Below are 15,426 nucleotides of genomic sequence, written 5' to 3'. Positions count from 1 at the left end.
TTTTAGAATCAATTTATAGGTTACGATATAGAAGTCGTGCTCGCTCTTTACGCATGGAGAAAGTGGAAAAACTTAGAAGGTTCAATGTAGGCGAACAACAGCATATTTACACGAACCGACAAAGAAAGTTATCACGCGCTCTTCTTTAGCGAGATCATGCAAATTATATTGATCCTCTGCCATAGACTATATAATGCGTTATACAAATTATTAAATTTGTTGCATAGTTTTAGGTGCATTTAGTAATGCAATTGCTTCCGCTACCGCTTTCTTTTAATTTCTGATCTCCTATTAGAGTAGGCAAGTTTTGCTACATTTCCAATTTTTCTTAATTTCCCCTCCACGCTAGTAAACTATAAAAATTTTAGTGTACTTTAAAGAGCCATTGTACAGGGAAATTGTTTCCGCTGCCGCTTGTGTTTAAATTCTGAGCTCCTGTTATAGTAAGCAATGTCTTCTACATCTCCTGTTTTTAAAATTTTCCTCACACAATAAACCTTGGGAAATACCTAGGCTTATTGATGAATCGCGATAGTAAGGGTAAAAAAGAAACTCTTCGCTTATGTGAGAATTAAAAAAAAAACAATCAGCTAAGAAATTTTTCTTGTCTTACCTCATTTGATAACTAAACAAAACAGAAAAACCAAAACGTATTCCGCTGTCTTTTGTTTATTCAATTCAAATTACTTAAATGAAATTAATTAATGCTTAGGCACTAAATAAATTTGCGTTTTCACGCAACTTCCTTTTAATTACTATTTCGATATTAAGAATGGTAACCGTGCCGGAGTTGCCAAAATGCAACTGCGTCGATTTTTTGCCCGAAGACAGCAGGTATTTCGTTTTGTCCTCATTCACCATCTAAACCATCTTTTCCACTTTTTTCCAGCTTGGAGTATGTAGAACTTACTTATCAATATTGCCATGATACGCCAGTAATTTCACGCTTTTATAGAATATTGTTCAAGAGCCTTTAACTTCTGCAGCTCGTATTATTTGCTCCAGTATCAAATTAAAAAAAAATCGCACGATAGGGGGTCACCCTGTCTGAAACCTTGTGCTCGAAGAGGTCATTGACTTAGATTGAGCTGATGGCGTTCCTAGGCGTCATTTTTCACAACCGTTTCGTGGGGAAACCAAATTCAGACATAGCGGAATATAGCTGCTTTTCGTGTTATCAAAGGCGGCTTTAAGATCGACGAAGCGGTGCTTTTAGTGGATATCTTTCCGTCGGGTTTCCCAGATTTGGTGCATAGTGAAAATCTGGTCGCTGGTAGATTTACCAGGTCTGAAGCCTCACTGATAAGGTCCAATCAGTCAATTTTTCGCACACTACACTCGACGCGATATTAAGGAGGCTGACTCCGCGATATTTGGAACAGTTTGCAAGATCCCTTTTCTTGTGGAGTTGGCAAAGAATACTCAAGATGCCAACCATCGGGCATGCACTCGTTAGACCATGTTTTGCATAGAAGTTGATGCATGGGCCTTACCAACTCATCGCTGCCGTATTTGAATAGCTCAGCAGGCAATCGCATCAGCGCCCACGGACTTGCCTGGTTATCGCTATTCTTACTTCGTCATATACGGGTGGGGGAATATTTATTCCATCAACATCGAATGCGGCCTCAGGTTCATCATCTTCCCTGGGCGTACCATCTCTCTCTATATTTATGAACAAATATGTAGAAGTATTCGCTCTAAATTGAAGCGTCCTCTGGACACGGGTTACCAGGCGTTTTCGTTTTAACAGGAGTTTGCTTCTGGCCATAAACTTTCTGTCTGTCGCCGGATTCTTTGGAAAAATTTGCTCGAGCTCTACGCATCGTACTATCTGATTTTGCGTGGTCGGCGGTAACCAAATATGTCTTCGGAGGCGATACAAAGTGCTTTAGAGCTATGCCACCTCTACCCCTGCACTCCGTCTGGTTTACTTCTGCTCTCAGAGAGCTAGTGTGTTTTTCGAGCTTTGGAGCTCTGTTGTGATTGCGATATCTGCAAATAAAAAGTTAAATAAATATTAATGAAATTGAAACAAATATATGCTAAATATGTATGTATGTTTATATAAGTTTATGTCTATGTATATCTAACCACATCTAGATAAATATTTTAGAATTTTTTTATTTGATATCACTGCAATGAGTACAAAGAACAATTGATAACGGTTTTTTATGGAGCGACTTGTCACGAGGTTTTTTTTTTTGTTCAAAGTAAACTTAACTAGGGATGGTAAAAACGGCTATCAAACTTTAAACTTAAGTTAAGCATATACACAAAGAGTAATACTCACAAATAAAGCGAAACAAACAAAACTAAATGTTAATAAAGAAACAAAATACATTTTGAAAGAGTAAAAAAAATGTTTGCCAACGATTGCTTCTAATAAAGAAAAAGGCGTGAGAACCAAAAACCCGTGAAGTTCGATGTGTAAACCTATATATACGTCTGGGAAAACAATATTTTTATGTTAATTAGAGCTCGACAAGAGGTTGAAGTAAAATTGTTTTAATATCGGTTAATTATTGATAGCGAATTTTTATCAAAGAGGTTTGGATTTTTTATCAGCTGGTCATCGTCCTCTTGTAGGTTCTCTATCGGCTTGTCACCGATGGGGGTGCACTAGTGCCATCGGTTTTATATTGAAGTTTTAGCAGTATCTGTTAACCAATGAATCGCCGTTAACAAATCGATAGAAAATGGGTAAGACTCCGATAACTTTTCGATAGTAAATAGATAACACGTGTATAACAAATGGGTAACAAAAAAAATCTTTAAGTTTCCAAAAACAAATTGGGATAAAAATGGATTATATTTTGATAGCATATCTTAGCCTTTCGCTGATAAATCGATCGCTTTTCGATAAAAGCCGAATACTTGTCGCATAAAAACCGATTTTATTAAATTTTGTTTTATTTTACTTATTTTTTATTTTATTTCATTTTTTATTAATTTTTTTTCATGTATATTTTGTTTTGTTTTACTTTATTTTATTTTATTTGATTTTTTATTTTATTTTTTTTCCGATCTTGTTTTATTTTATATATATAAGTTTATTTTTTTATTCTATTCTATTTTAATTTATTTTATATTAGTTCATTTTATTTTATTTTATTTTTTTTATTTTATTTTATTTTTTTTGTTTAGTTTTATTGTATTTTATTTTATATTTTTTTACTTTATTTTATTTTATTTGATTTTATTTAATTTATTTATTTTATTTTATTTAATTTATTTATTTTATTTTATTTTATTTCGTTTTGTTTAGTTTTATTTTATATTTTTTATTTCATTTTATTTTGTTTTGCTTAATTTAATTTAATTTAATTTTATTATTTCTTTTTCATTTATTTTATTTTATTTTATTTTCATTTGTTTTATTTCATTTTGTTTAGTTTTATTTTACTTTATACTTTTGTTTTAATTTATGTTATTTAATTTTTTTATTTTATTTTGTTTTATTTTATTTTATTTTATTTCATTTTATTTTTTTATTTCTTTTTATTCTATTTTACTTTATTTTATTAAATTATTATATATTTTTTCTTTCCCTAACTTTTCTATTTCATGTTAATCTAGCCAGTCACTTCACAATGACGTTAAAACCAAGAAAATCCTATAAAGAACTAAATTTCAACTTACACCTAAATACCTAACCACGTGCTTTGTTTTTCTAAACACTCTCTTGTTCGTTATCTCCAACAAAACAGCAGTGTATACATCCCTTCGTGCACTGGCATGCATACAAATTGTGTACATATATGATCAGAGACTTTATATTATACTTAAGTAACGTGCTGTGCGATTTCTCTCATATCAAGTCTACCACGTACATATGTATATTTTTCCATTTTACGTTACAGTGTAGTAATCATTACCTTTGCATCCTCTAGCATTTACATTGCACATATATTCCCAATATTGCATACCAATTACAGAGGCTACGTCCACGTCCACGCTTACGCTTACACATTACGCGCACATTAATTTTCCCATGCCGTGAGCAAATATGTTTACACATCAAAAATCGGGTATTTTGTAGTCGCTCACAAAATTAATTGATTGAATTATCAGATACCGAGGCAAGTAATTGCGATTATAATTTCGAAGTAATTTATTTCTTCAAGTTCAGGTTAAATATGACTGCCAAGTTACAGTACCTCACATACATACATAGCTGTCAAAGCTGTCATGCTTCGTCGCCTTTAATGCACTTAACTTGCATGAGCTTAATTTCCTTTTATGTTAAAAGTGTGATGCTGTGCTAGTGAAAGCATCAAGGCAAATTTAAATTATATGCACACATACATAAACAGTTTTTAATAAATGTATGTACTTATAAGCATATGAGATATCTTTCCATTGATGGCATTGAAATTATGCAAGCCACGAAAATTTCCTCCAAAGAGTGAGAAAAAAAGTAACGATAATTGAATATCGGAAATAGTCTGAGATTTAAGAGATTATTATGGCATACTTTTGTATATATTTATGATGAACTCGAGTATTCACATTTGATATTCAGCGATTTTAATCTTTGTGAAGCAAAGTAAAGTCACGTTTAATATATGCACCGACAGAGGGGAGAGATAATGAGGGAAAGGGAAAGCAAGGCGCCTATACTGGAAGAAAAAGCAAAGACGGAAAGGCGTGAGTGCGAAGAGCTTGGGGCAAACTCCCATATGAACTAAAAGGGCGACCTTTTAGGCGATGTCCAGAGAGTACTTAGATTATGGAGGGAACACTTCTTTGCCCTCCTAAATGAAAACAGCAATATACCGGCCAGATATGATCAACCCGATAACGAAATCGACGATGATAAAATCAATATCCCCCACCCGAATAGTAATAACCATATTTAAAAACAAGGCCGCGGGCGCTGATGGATTATCTGCGGAACTTTCAAATACGGCGACGAGCAGTTGGTAAGGCGCATGCATCAGCTTCTTTGCCAAATATGGTTCAACGAGTGCACGCCCGATAATTGGAATGTAAATTTTCTTTACCAAGTCCAACATAAGGGGATCTCTGCGCCTACTATCGCAAAATCAGCCTTCATATTATTGCGTATATGGTCCTGACAAGCGAATTGTGCGAAATATTGAAGCCCATCGTGAGTCGCCTGATTGGTGTTTATCAATGCGAGTTAAGATGTGGTAAATCAATTACCGGCCAGATTTTTACTATGCGCAAAATCTTGGAAAAACCCCCGCGAAAAAGCCGCGTTCGCCAGCTCGAAGAGGAGCTGCCTTTATGCCGCGACGTCTGAATTGGTTTTTCTTGCAAAACTTATGCGGACGTGCAAAATCATGTTGAGCAGTACCATCAGCTCAGTCGAAATTGAGAAGAAGCTCTCCGAGCCGTACGCAACTAAACGGTTTCCTGTGAAATATTTAATTTCATGCTGAAAAAAATAATACACGCCGCAGAACACGCTGGAACAATATTCTAGAAGGGCGTGCAAGTACTGGCGTAAGCTTACGGTATTGATATCATTGGTCTTAACAACAGCGCCATAAGTTGTGCTTCTACTAATCAGGAAAAAGAAGCGGGAAAAATGGAATCTATGATGATAAGGATGAAAGAACGTATCTGCTGTCATCACGCAAAGAGCCAGCTCATTTCCGCCCCTCTACCGGCAAACGAAAATCATGATCTTCGACTAATTCAATAATTACAATCTAATTTATTGTATCCGTCCTTGGCGACGGCGAGTGCCATAACAGGATTTAATGATGGGCTGTACATGCTATGCGCAGACGTCAACATTCTCCAGCGAAATTAAATACGGCGCTATGCTAGCTAGGCTATGTTATGCAAATGAAAGATGATGCTCTGGCTAAGCAAGTATTTTTTTTCCAAACTGCCTATGGAATCAGAAGAAGAGAGCGGCTCACACATCGCTAGTAGAACCAGGTGAAAAACGGCTTGAGTTCTATTGTTGTTACCAATTGGCGTAAGTTAGCACAGCGAAGAAGCGACTGGTGCACCTTGTTGCACGGCCATTGTTGTTTAATCTGTTAAGCACCATTTAAATAGCAAGTTAAAACAAAGTCAAGATTGGGAAGGGTTTAGGATAGCTTCAGTCACACTCCGCTCCCGATATCTCGGAATTTTTATCCCCTATGTAAACTAGCCTTAACATAACGCAAAGATTTTCAATGCTTTAATAATAATAAAATGCGAATGTTTTTCCTTTTTTCATCAAAATTGCTGTAAGTATGTAAACCCAATATCCTTTCTGTGAAAATTTGTTACCATTGATGCTGTGCAATAACAATAAACGCTCGACATTGTTGAAAAAGGAGCAGAGAACACTAAAGCGCACACAAACACACGCATGCAGCTACTACATCTTCTCTGCTGCTGTGTGGAATGGCATTTTGAAATCGCCACAGCATTTTCATAAATGTTTTCGATTTACCAAACGCTAGGAATTTTGCTACTTTGAAGCTACATATTTCAGAGATACATAATCTTAAAATGCTTAACGCCATACGCAAAGTGGGTGTATATGTGTTTGTGTGTTCAACCCAAATGCATTCTTTGGAATAAGCCAAACTTAACGTGATCTAAGGAAAGTGTTAAATGCATTCCCATGTATGTACCTATGTATGTAAAGAGCTTTTCAATTGAAAATGCTTAAGTTTTGTTTTTGTTGTGGTTTGCTTATTATACCCTTTATGAAAATTAAATTATTAGTCTGTCATGAATCTCAAGTCCTTAGAAGAGAAGAGATAGACGCAACAATAAGCATACCGAAATGATCAGGATGGCGAACTGAGTTGATTTAGCCATGTCCGATTGTCTGTTTGAACGCAAACTAGTCCCTCAATTTTTATAGTATCGTGATGAAATGTGTTGAGCTGTTATAGTTGGGTGTCCGACTGATGACTTGTCGGAACCGACCGTATCGGATTACTATAGCATACATACATATATCCCACATACAACCAATTTTTGGAATATGAGGGGTTTAGTCAGTTATTCTTTATTTCAACAGCTAGAAGATTGAAATTTCATAGGATGATTACATATAAAGCGTGCATTGTTTTGCGAACAAAATGTCAAGATCGTTCATATATGTATATATCATATATCCCATACAACCGATTGTTCAGATAAGAGGTTTAACGTAATTTCTTCCTCATTTTAACAGCTAGAAACTTGAAATTACACAGGAAGTTTACTTATGAGAGATACATTGTTGTCTGAAAAAATCATTAAGATTAGTCGTATATGTATATACTATATATCGCATGCAACTGATTGTTCCGGTTATATGAATTTTTTTAAATTTCAACACATTATTGTTCAGCTCCGTTCATGAAAGGTATGAGGTTTTCGCCCACACAGAAGACCGTCCCATCCTTACTTTTTGTTGTTGCTTTTGTATTGGAATTTGATTTTTCTATTGTTATTGCAGTGCATAACCACGACAGGATTTTCTTTAAAGATATACATACATACGTACAAATATAGATAATTGTAAGGAAGCGCTGCCTTCAAAAATGCGAGTACGCAGGATATTACAAATTGTTCAATTTAATGAAAGCAAACGTCTTGTGGCGATTATCGTAGCCTTTTAAATGAAGTTGGTACTAAAATGTGATCGGTTTGCGTAAATGGGAAATTGATATTGGTATAGAGATAAAAATTTGCAGAAATCCTGATTGCATGTCATCAACATTAGATTTTCTTAGACCAATGTGTTGGTTTTTCTTTACTTTACAAAAACATATTTTCGATTTTACTTTTATCGATGTTTGCTGTCGCTAACATACAATGCATAAGATAGTACATTTAGTACATTTTAGTTTTTACTTCTTAATGGACTACCTAGTTACGTATCACAGGAGATTTCTAAACCCGAATCGATGCTCTCAGAGATTTTTTCAAAAAATTCCCTCCCCCCGCCAATTGATAAAACCTTAAAATGGATGCGAAAATAAGATAAAATAAAGGATTAAGAAGGTAAGCAAATATAATGCGCTACAGAAACAATCCTGTAACGTCTTGAGAGAAGTCGTGTATATGGACTTTAGTTCTGAGAGATCATGAAAGCAGCGTTTATATATAACGCTCCCTAAAGATAGAAAACTCAATAATTATAATGGGCATACTAACTGTACACTGCTTTGTGGCATCAACTGCTTATAAATTCGGCCGCGTCAGTGATAGCAGACGCAAGATATATGGGCTACAGGAAGAAACAGTTGAGCACACACTGTGTACGTGTCCTGCGATAGCGAAGTCAAGACTCCAGCTACCAGTGACGGCAGAACTCGAGAAAATAACTTAGCTATGTCGTAGACAACTTCTAGTTTTTTTCATTACTTGTACTTATATCCTGGTACCTTACTCGGTTTTCCGTTTGATCGTCACAAAAATTCTGGTAACACGATAGATACATTCAGTCTATTGGAGGTCTTTATTTGACGATTTTTAGTGAAAAATAAAACAAGTTACCGAGTGTTACGAAAGAGACAAAAGTGAAACTTCCTGGAAAGTCATATCATTTTTCTAGTAGATCTTGAAGATCTTAGATTGACTACATACACGATTTTCTCGGACACCCCCAAAATCGTGAGAGACAGAGAAAAAACCTGGCCTTCGTATCTTTGTACCCTTGTGAGCTCCAATTTTGTTGACAATAACTCTATTTTCAGTTTTCTTTGGATCTCGTATGAAGAGATTTAGACCTTCCCAACGATATATATACATATAAACTATGAAAACATAACTCATCTGTGAAAGTTTTCAGAATGTATAAATTTGGTTTTTCACTTTTTTACGGGTTTCATCATTTTTGGTGCCATCTGTATGCACTAGGGTTGTTTTATCTCATAGCGTACAAAAATTTAAGCTTCGGTACCTCATGTAAGTTTTAATTTATTGGTCTAGGGTCCATTTTTATAATTTTTCTCATTAGACATTTAAGGCATAAACTGCAATTTTTTTACCTTTAAGATATACACATTATTATGGTTTTATCTCAAGGAGAAAAAATGTCAGAATTTTTTGGGGGCAACCTCCTAAAATGTTTCATTTTGTCAAATTTTAAGATTGCCAAAGTTTGGGCATAATTGGAAGATGTTACACCGTGCCACTGGGGCCACTGTAAAGCCTGGTTTAACGCCCCCAGAGCGTGTTTAGCACCAAAACAAGACTTAGACTTCATTGAAAATTTTTTGCCAAAAAATCGAGATTTTCAAAATTTGGAGGCCCCAGTGGCCCGTGCTAACATCTTCCAATTGCGCTCAAACTTTGGCTATCTTAAAATCTAACAAAATGAAACATTTTAGGGGGGTGTCCCCAAAAAAATCCGACATCAATATTTTAAAACCGCCCTAGTATGCACTAATTTATCAGAAGACTATACCAATCCTACATTGCATAATAATTGGAAATTAATCGTATATTATATGTGTTAAAAACTGACTAAGTTATTAAAATTTTCGTGAAAACAAAATTTGAAAAAAAAAATGTTATCAAAACAACTAAGAAATATTTATTTGGCCCATTGGTGTCTAAGTTTAGAATTACCCTTTGCAGATTATTATGACTGTAACTTTTACAGTTAACCGACGATTTGAAATCCTTTACCAGTTTTGGATAGACAAAACTTAATTCTTTACCAAAGTTGCCGAAACCCGAAAAAAGTGAAGGAATATTTATAAAATTCACAGTTATATACTACACTTAGGACAACACATTTATCTAAAATGAGAAAAACATTTTCTAAAAAAACTTCTTTAAATTTTATTGTAATGCGCAAGAATATCCAATTTTTGTATACAACTTTTCATCAATTTTAGGGAAAATTTTTCTTAATTTTTTTTTTAATACTAGAATACATGATTGAATATTTCTCACAATATTGACATGTACGAGTTAGCTAAGTGGGCAAGAGTATTCGACTGTAAAGTTGAGCACCTCCAATAGAAATACGCGGCCGTGACAGTTAAGGAAATTTTTAATTTTTTTGTATACAATTTTCTCCATGTTTAAGGAAATCTACCCTAATATATAAAATTCAAATTATATATGTACGTATAGCTCGGCTTGCATCCTAAACGGATCTGCCGATCACAATTAAATTTTAGACACCCATTACAAACGATTCAAGGATGGTCATAAGCTAAAAATAATTTCGGTTTATAAAAGAGGCGTGGCACCTGCTACTCAAACGGATTCTTTGATACTGCGTAACTCTTGAAGTATTCATGCTAGAACATTGAAATTTAGTAAAGAGTAATATGAAGACAATTTCTAAAACCATCAAGAAAATGTGGAGTCAGCAAGAAGTGGGCGTGGCACCTCCCATACAAACGGAATGCTTGATATTGCATATATGTGGAGTTAGTAATGTTAGAATAATGAAAAATGGTAAGGAGTTATATGACGTTAAGTCCTAGCATCTTAAGTAAAATGTGGCATTGTGGAAAACGAGGCGTGGCACCTTTCATACCAATGGGATTTTTCAGAATAATGGCTAACGTACAAACATAGATTACTTAAACAAAACCGCGATATCATCGAAAACTATTTTTATTTATACGACAAGTAACATTACACAAATTATCGTATATCCTATGGGTTTTGGCAATATCGAAATTCGGAAATACACAACCTTAAGCGAAGTTTGTGTGCTTTGCACCCAGAGTATATTAACTTTGATTGGATAACGGTTAGTTGTACAGGTATAAAGAAATATAGATAGGTATACATTGGACTGGATCGAACAAAAAGTTGCTTATATCCGCCCCAAAATTTAAGGAATATGTTGAGAGGGTTTCGGAAAAACATTTTTTTTATTTTGATCCTTCGAAATACAGCCGAAAAGGTTTTTATACTCAGTTGAGCAGAGCTCACAGAGTATACTAACTTTGATTGGATAACGGTTGGTTGTACAGGTATAAAGGAATCGAGATAGATATAGACTTCCATATATCAAAATTATCAGTAGCGAAAACGATAACCTGAGTAAATTTTGAGGTATCTTGATGAAATTTGGTATGTAGGTTCCTGGACACTGATCTCAGATCGCTATTTAAAATGAACGATATCGGACTATAACCACGCCCACTTTTCTATATCCAAAATTTCGAAAAACCGAAAAAATGCGACAATTCATTACCAAAGACGGATAAAGCGATGAAATTTGGTAGGTGAGTTGAACTTATGACGCAGAATAGTAAATTTGTAAAATTTTGGACAACGGGCCTGGCACCGCCCACTTTTAAAAGAAGGTAATTTCAGAGTTTTGCAAGCTGTAATTTGGCAGTCGTCGAAGATATCATGATGAAATTTGGTAGGAACGTTACTCCTATTACTGTATGTTTGCTTAATAAAAGTTAGGAAAATCGAAGAAAGACCACGCCCACTTAAAAAAAAATTGTAAGTCAGATTTTAACAAAAAATTTAATACCTTTACAGTATATAAGTAAATTATGTCAACATTCGACTCCAGTAATGATATGGTGCAACAAAATACAAAAATAAAAGAAAATTTCTAAATGGGCGTGGCTCCGCCCTTTCTCATTTAATTTGTCTAGGACACCTGTCCTTCCGCTCGGCCGTTAACACGATAACTTGAGCAAAAATCGATATATCTTTTCTAAACTCAGTTCACGTACTTATCTGAACTCATTTTGTATTGGTGTAAAAAATGGCCGATATCCGACTATGACCACGGCCACTTGTTCGATGTCGAAAGTTACGAAAAATGAAAAAAATGCCATAAATCTATACCAAATACGAACAAATTAGATTGGTTTATTGACGCGAAATATAACTTTAGAAAAAACTTTGCAAAATGGATGGGACACCTGCCATATTAAGTAGACGAAAATGAAAAAGTTCTGCAGGGCGAAATCAAAAGCCCTTGGAATCTTGGCAGGAATACTGTTCGTGGTATTGCATATATAAATAAATTAGCGGTACCCGACAGATAATGCTCTGGGTCACCCTGGCCCACATTTTGGTCAATATCTCGAAAACGCCTCACATATACAACTACCACCACTCCCCTTTAAATTACTGATTAACACCTTTCATTTCATACCCATATCGTACAAACAAATTCTAGAGTTACCCATGATCCACCTTTATGGCTATATCCCTAAATGGCGTCCACCTATAGAACTATGGCCCACTCCCTCATAAAATACTCTTTAACACCTTTCATTTGATACCCATATTGTACAAACAAATTCTAGAGTCAACCCTGATCCACCTTTATGGCGATATCGCTAAATGGCGTCCACCCATAGAACTATGGCCTGCTCCCTCTTAAAATACTCTTTAATACCTTCCATTTGATACACATGTCATACAAACACATTCCAGGGTTACCCTAGGTTCATTTTCCGACATGGTGATTTTCCCTTATTTTGTCTCCATAGCTCTCAGCTGAGTATGTAATGTTCGGTTACACCCGAACTTAGCCTTCCTTACTTGTTTCGTTGTAACTTGGTTATTTGACATCCGATTTTTAAAATTGATATGTCCTTATTTTGGCCTTGAGAAGCTTCACATTTCTTTCTAATTTCCTTTTAAGCTATGAAGTCGTTTTCACATGATTAGGTCAGCTAATAAAGTTGAATCGAAACAATTTTTGATTAGGCCATGTCCGTCAGTAGTCTGTCCGTTAACACGATAACTTGAGCAAATATATTTAAGGTATCTCTTGAGACATCTTCACCAAATTCGGTTTACGGGCTTCTCTGGACGCAGAATAGATTGGTATAGAAAATGAGCGAAATCGGATGATAATATGGGCGTGGCACCACTCACATTTGAAAGAATAAAAATTGGAAGTTTAACAAGCTGTAAATCAAAAGCCCTTAAAGATGTTACCTTGAAATTTGGCAGAGACACTATTCTTGCCCAGTTATATAGAGAGTGAAGATAATCAAATTTTTTTATATAAAAGATTATCAAGTGGGTCGTGGATGATTAAAATAAGCTACATCTTTACAAAAAAGAGCTTTATATCAACTGCGTTTTATTTCCCAAGTGGAATTATAACAAAACAAAGCAAAAAATTAAAATTTTTGAAAATGGGCTTGGCGCCGGTCATTTTTTGATCAGAAATTTGATATGTTTCGGGAGCTATATGGCAGGAAATATTTCTAGTAAAATGGAGGGATCGGTTAAAGACCACGCCCACTCTTATTTATAAAGGTTTTTTAAAGGGGTTATAAACTAGAATAATAAATTGGAATTTTTTTTTTTTTTTTAATGGGCGGTGTCTCACCCCTATTCTGATCAAACATTATACAATATTTTTACAGCCTCTAAAAAAAAAATAAATCCCTTGTAAGAAAATTTGAAAAGGTAACTTATCTGAAATGAACTGTATAATTGAAACTCACGCTGAGTATATAATATTCTGTTGCACCCGAACTTTTACACCCTTGCTTGTTCTGCATATTTTTATAGAAGCGTGGGGTGAGACTCACGGGCATAAGCTAGTATTTCTCAAGCAAGAAAAAACAACTTAAATTTTCAAAAAATTACTTTTCTAGATTAAGGGAAGCGTTTCTATGGCGCAAACTAGTTTTTCTTCGTTTTCAGGAACTTTAATGAGTTTTTTTTTTTTTTTTTTTTTGAGTGTTGTAATCAAAATCAGCAAAATCTTAGCACAATTTCTATATTATATTCATCCTGAAGAACAAGGAATTTTAAGCGCATTAAATGTAATTATGCAATTTTTTTACCTCAAAATAACCTAATCGCTCCAGTTAGGTTAAACTGGCCGGTCAATAAAGACCTCACATAGACCTCCTCATCCTCTTTACAACTCCTGCTCCCACAAGTGTGGAAATTTTATCCCTACTTAGGTTGTGCACGTGACAGGATCTTTTAGAATCCCATATTTGCCCAGGTTTCCTTTAATGTTCGACACTCCGGTGTTTGTAGCCACCTTTCGTCAGCTTGACGGTGGATGTGACCTTTTAGCATTAGCTTGCATGTGGACGGGGCATACCTAAGCATTCTTGGTCGGGAAGAATCTGCGTGGTTGTACCCAGTCTAGCGAGGTCATCTGCAATGCAGTTTCCCTCTACGTCCCTTACCCTTACACTCTTTTGTTGGGCCATATCTTGGAGAAATCGGCGACAGTTTAATGCTAGTTCAGAATTGTAAGTGTAGGAGCCAAGAAATTTTATGGCAGACTGACTGTCGCTGAAAATAAAGATTTCTTTGCCAACATTGTGTGTCCTATCCTAGCTGCGGCTGCCATGATGGCTGAAACTTCTGCCTGGAATATACTGCAGTGGTCGGGTAGCCTGAAGGAGATCTGGAGGTTAAGTCAAGCCATCCGTGTATTTGGAAATACTGCTGTCAATAGCAAGGCACCTATCCGACTCCGTACAACAATCCCTACTGGGAATGTTTATATTAAAGTTGGTTTTTGCAACTGTTGTGTTCGCACAGTGATCCGTGCTAGGAGGAAGAAAACTGTATTTGTTTAGTATACTAGAATGTACTGTGGTCCTTTTGTTCCAAAACGACAATATTAGATAAAGGACTATAAAATATTTTCTGTGAAAATTTGGAGAACAGCTTTTTAAGCTATATTCCGAACTTTAGACTATGAACAACAACTTTTACTAATTGAAATAGTTTGTATATGAAAAATATGTTCATACATATAGTATAATTTGAAAATGACTAAATTTGCAATTTCAACAATCTAATAAACAGAACTACTAAGAAGCAAGGCAAAACTGAACTTATAACAACTTATCAAAACCAACGAAATAACTTAAAACTTAAAAGCTTCCACTTCATAGTTGGAGTACCAGCGCTGGTTAGTGCTTAATGACAGAACCAACAAGGAAAAAGGCAGCAATGATATTGATGATTTTACAACGGAAGTTTGTCCTTATTGTTTTTGTAATAGTTTTTGTAGTTATAGCGTGGTTGCTTTAAGCTTTGTTGTTATTATTTATTATCTAAATAACGCTGATGATGAGCATGTCAGACAAAAGTTGATTAATTTTCTTGTTGTTATTTTTATTGCTGTTGTGATTTCTACAAGTGATGTGCATGTTTTGAAGATATTTTACTTGCTTTTGTTAATTGCAAAATCTAGCAATTTCAAATATAGCAATTTGCTATTGAATATGCTGTGCTATTTAACAAAACTTGTTGCTGCAAAGAGCCCCCAAATACATTAAATTAGTATTTTATTACAAGTATGATAGCAGCATCTCAAGAAGAGTATTGAAAGATGTTTCTTATAAAAACGACATTATAAAATGTGGGTGAGGTGACGCACTTATAAGGGGAACTTTTTTTTGTATTGACTGTCATCTATATATATAAAAAGAAGTGTACATTTTGATTGTCACTCCATAACTCGAGAACGGCTCGACAGATTGCCATGACATTTTTAGGAAGGATACAGAAAGGAGA

The 15,426-nt window shown here is 34.9% G+C and overlaps 1 long non-coding RNA gene across 1 annotated transcript in view; it reads right to left on the bottom strand.

Moving 5' to 3' along the window:
* Window positions 1-666: 666 nt before the first annotated feature.
* The window catches only part of LOC137251975 (uncharacterized), a 101,017-nt gene continuing 86,257 nt past the window's right edge, over window positions 667-15,426 (bottom strand). The window contains exon 3 of the long non-coding RNA XR_010953414.1: window positions 667-1,995. This is a non-coding gene — a long non-coding RNA (uncharacterized lncRNA). The remainder of the gene's footprint in view (window positions 1,996-15,426) is intronic.

This window comes from Eurosta solidaginis, chromosome 5, assembly GCF_040869045.1.
Source record: "Eurosta solidaginis isolate ZX-2024a chromosome 5, ASM4086904v1, whole genome shotgun sequence".
In the NCBI taxonomy this organism is placed as follows: Eukaryota; Metazoa; Arthropoda; class Insecta; order Diptera; family Tephritidae; genus Eurosta; species Eurosta solidaginis.
This window is presented reverse-complemented; position numbering and strand designations above follow the sequence as displayed.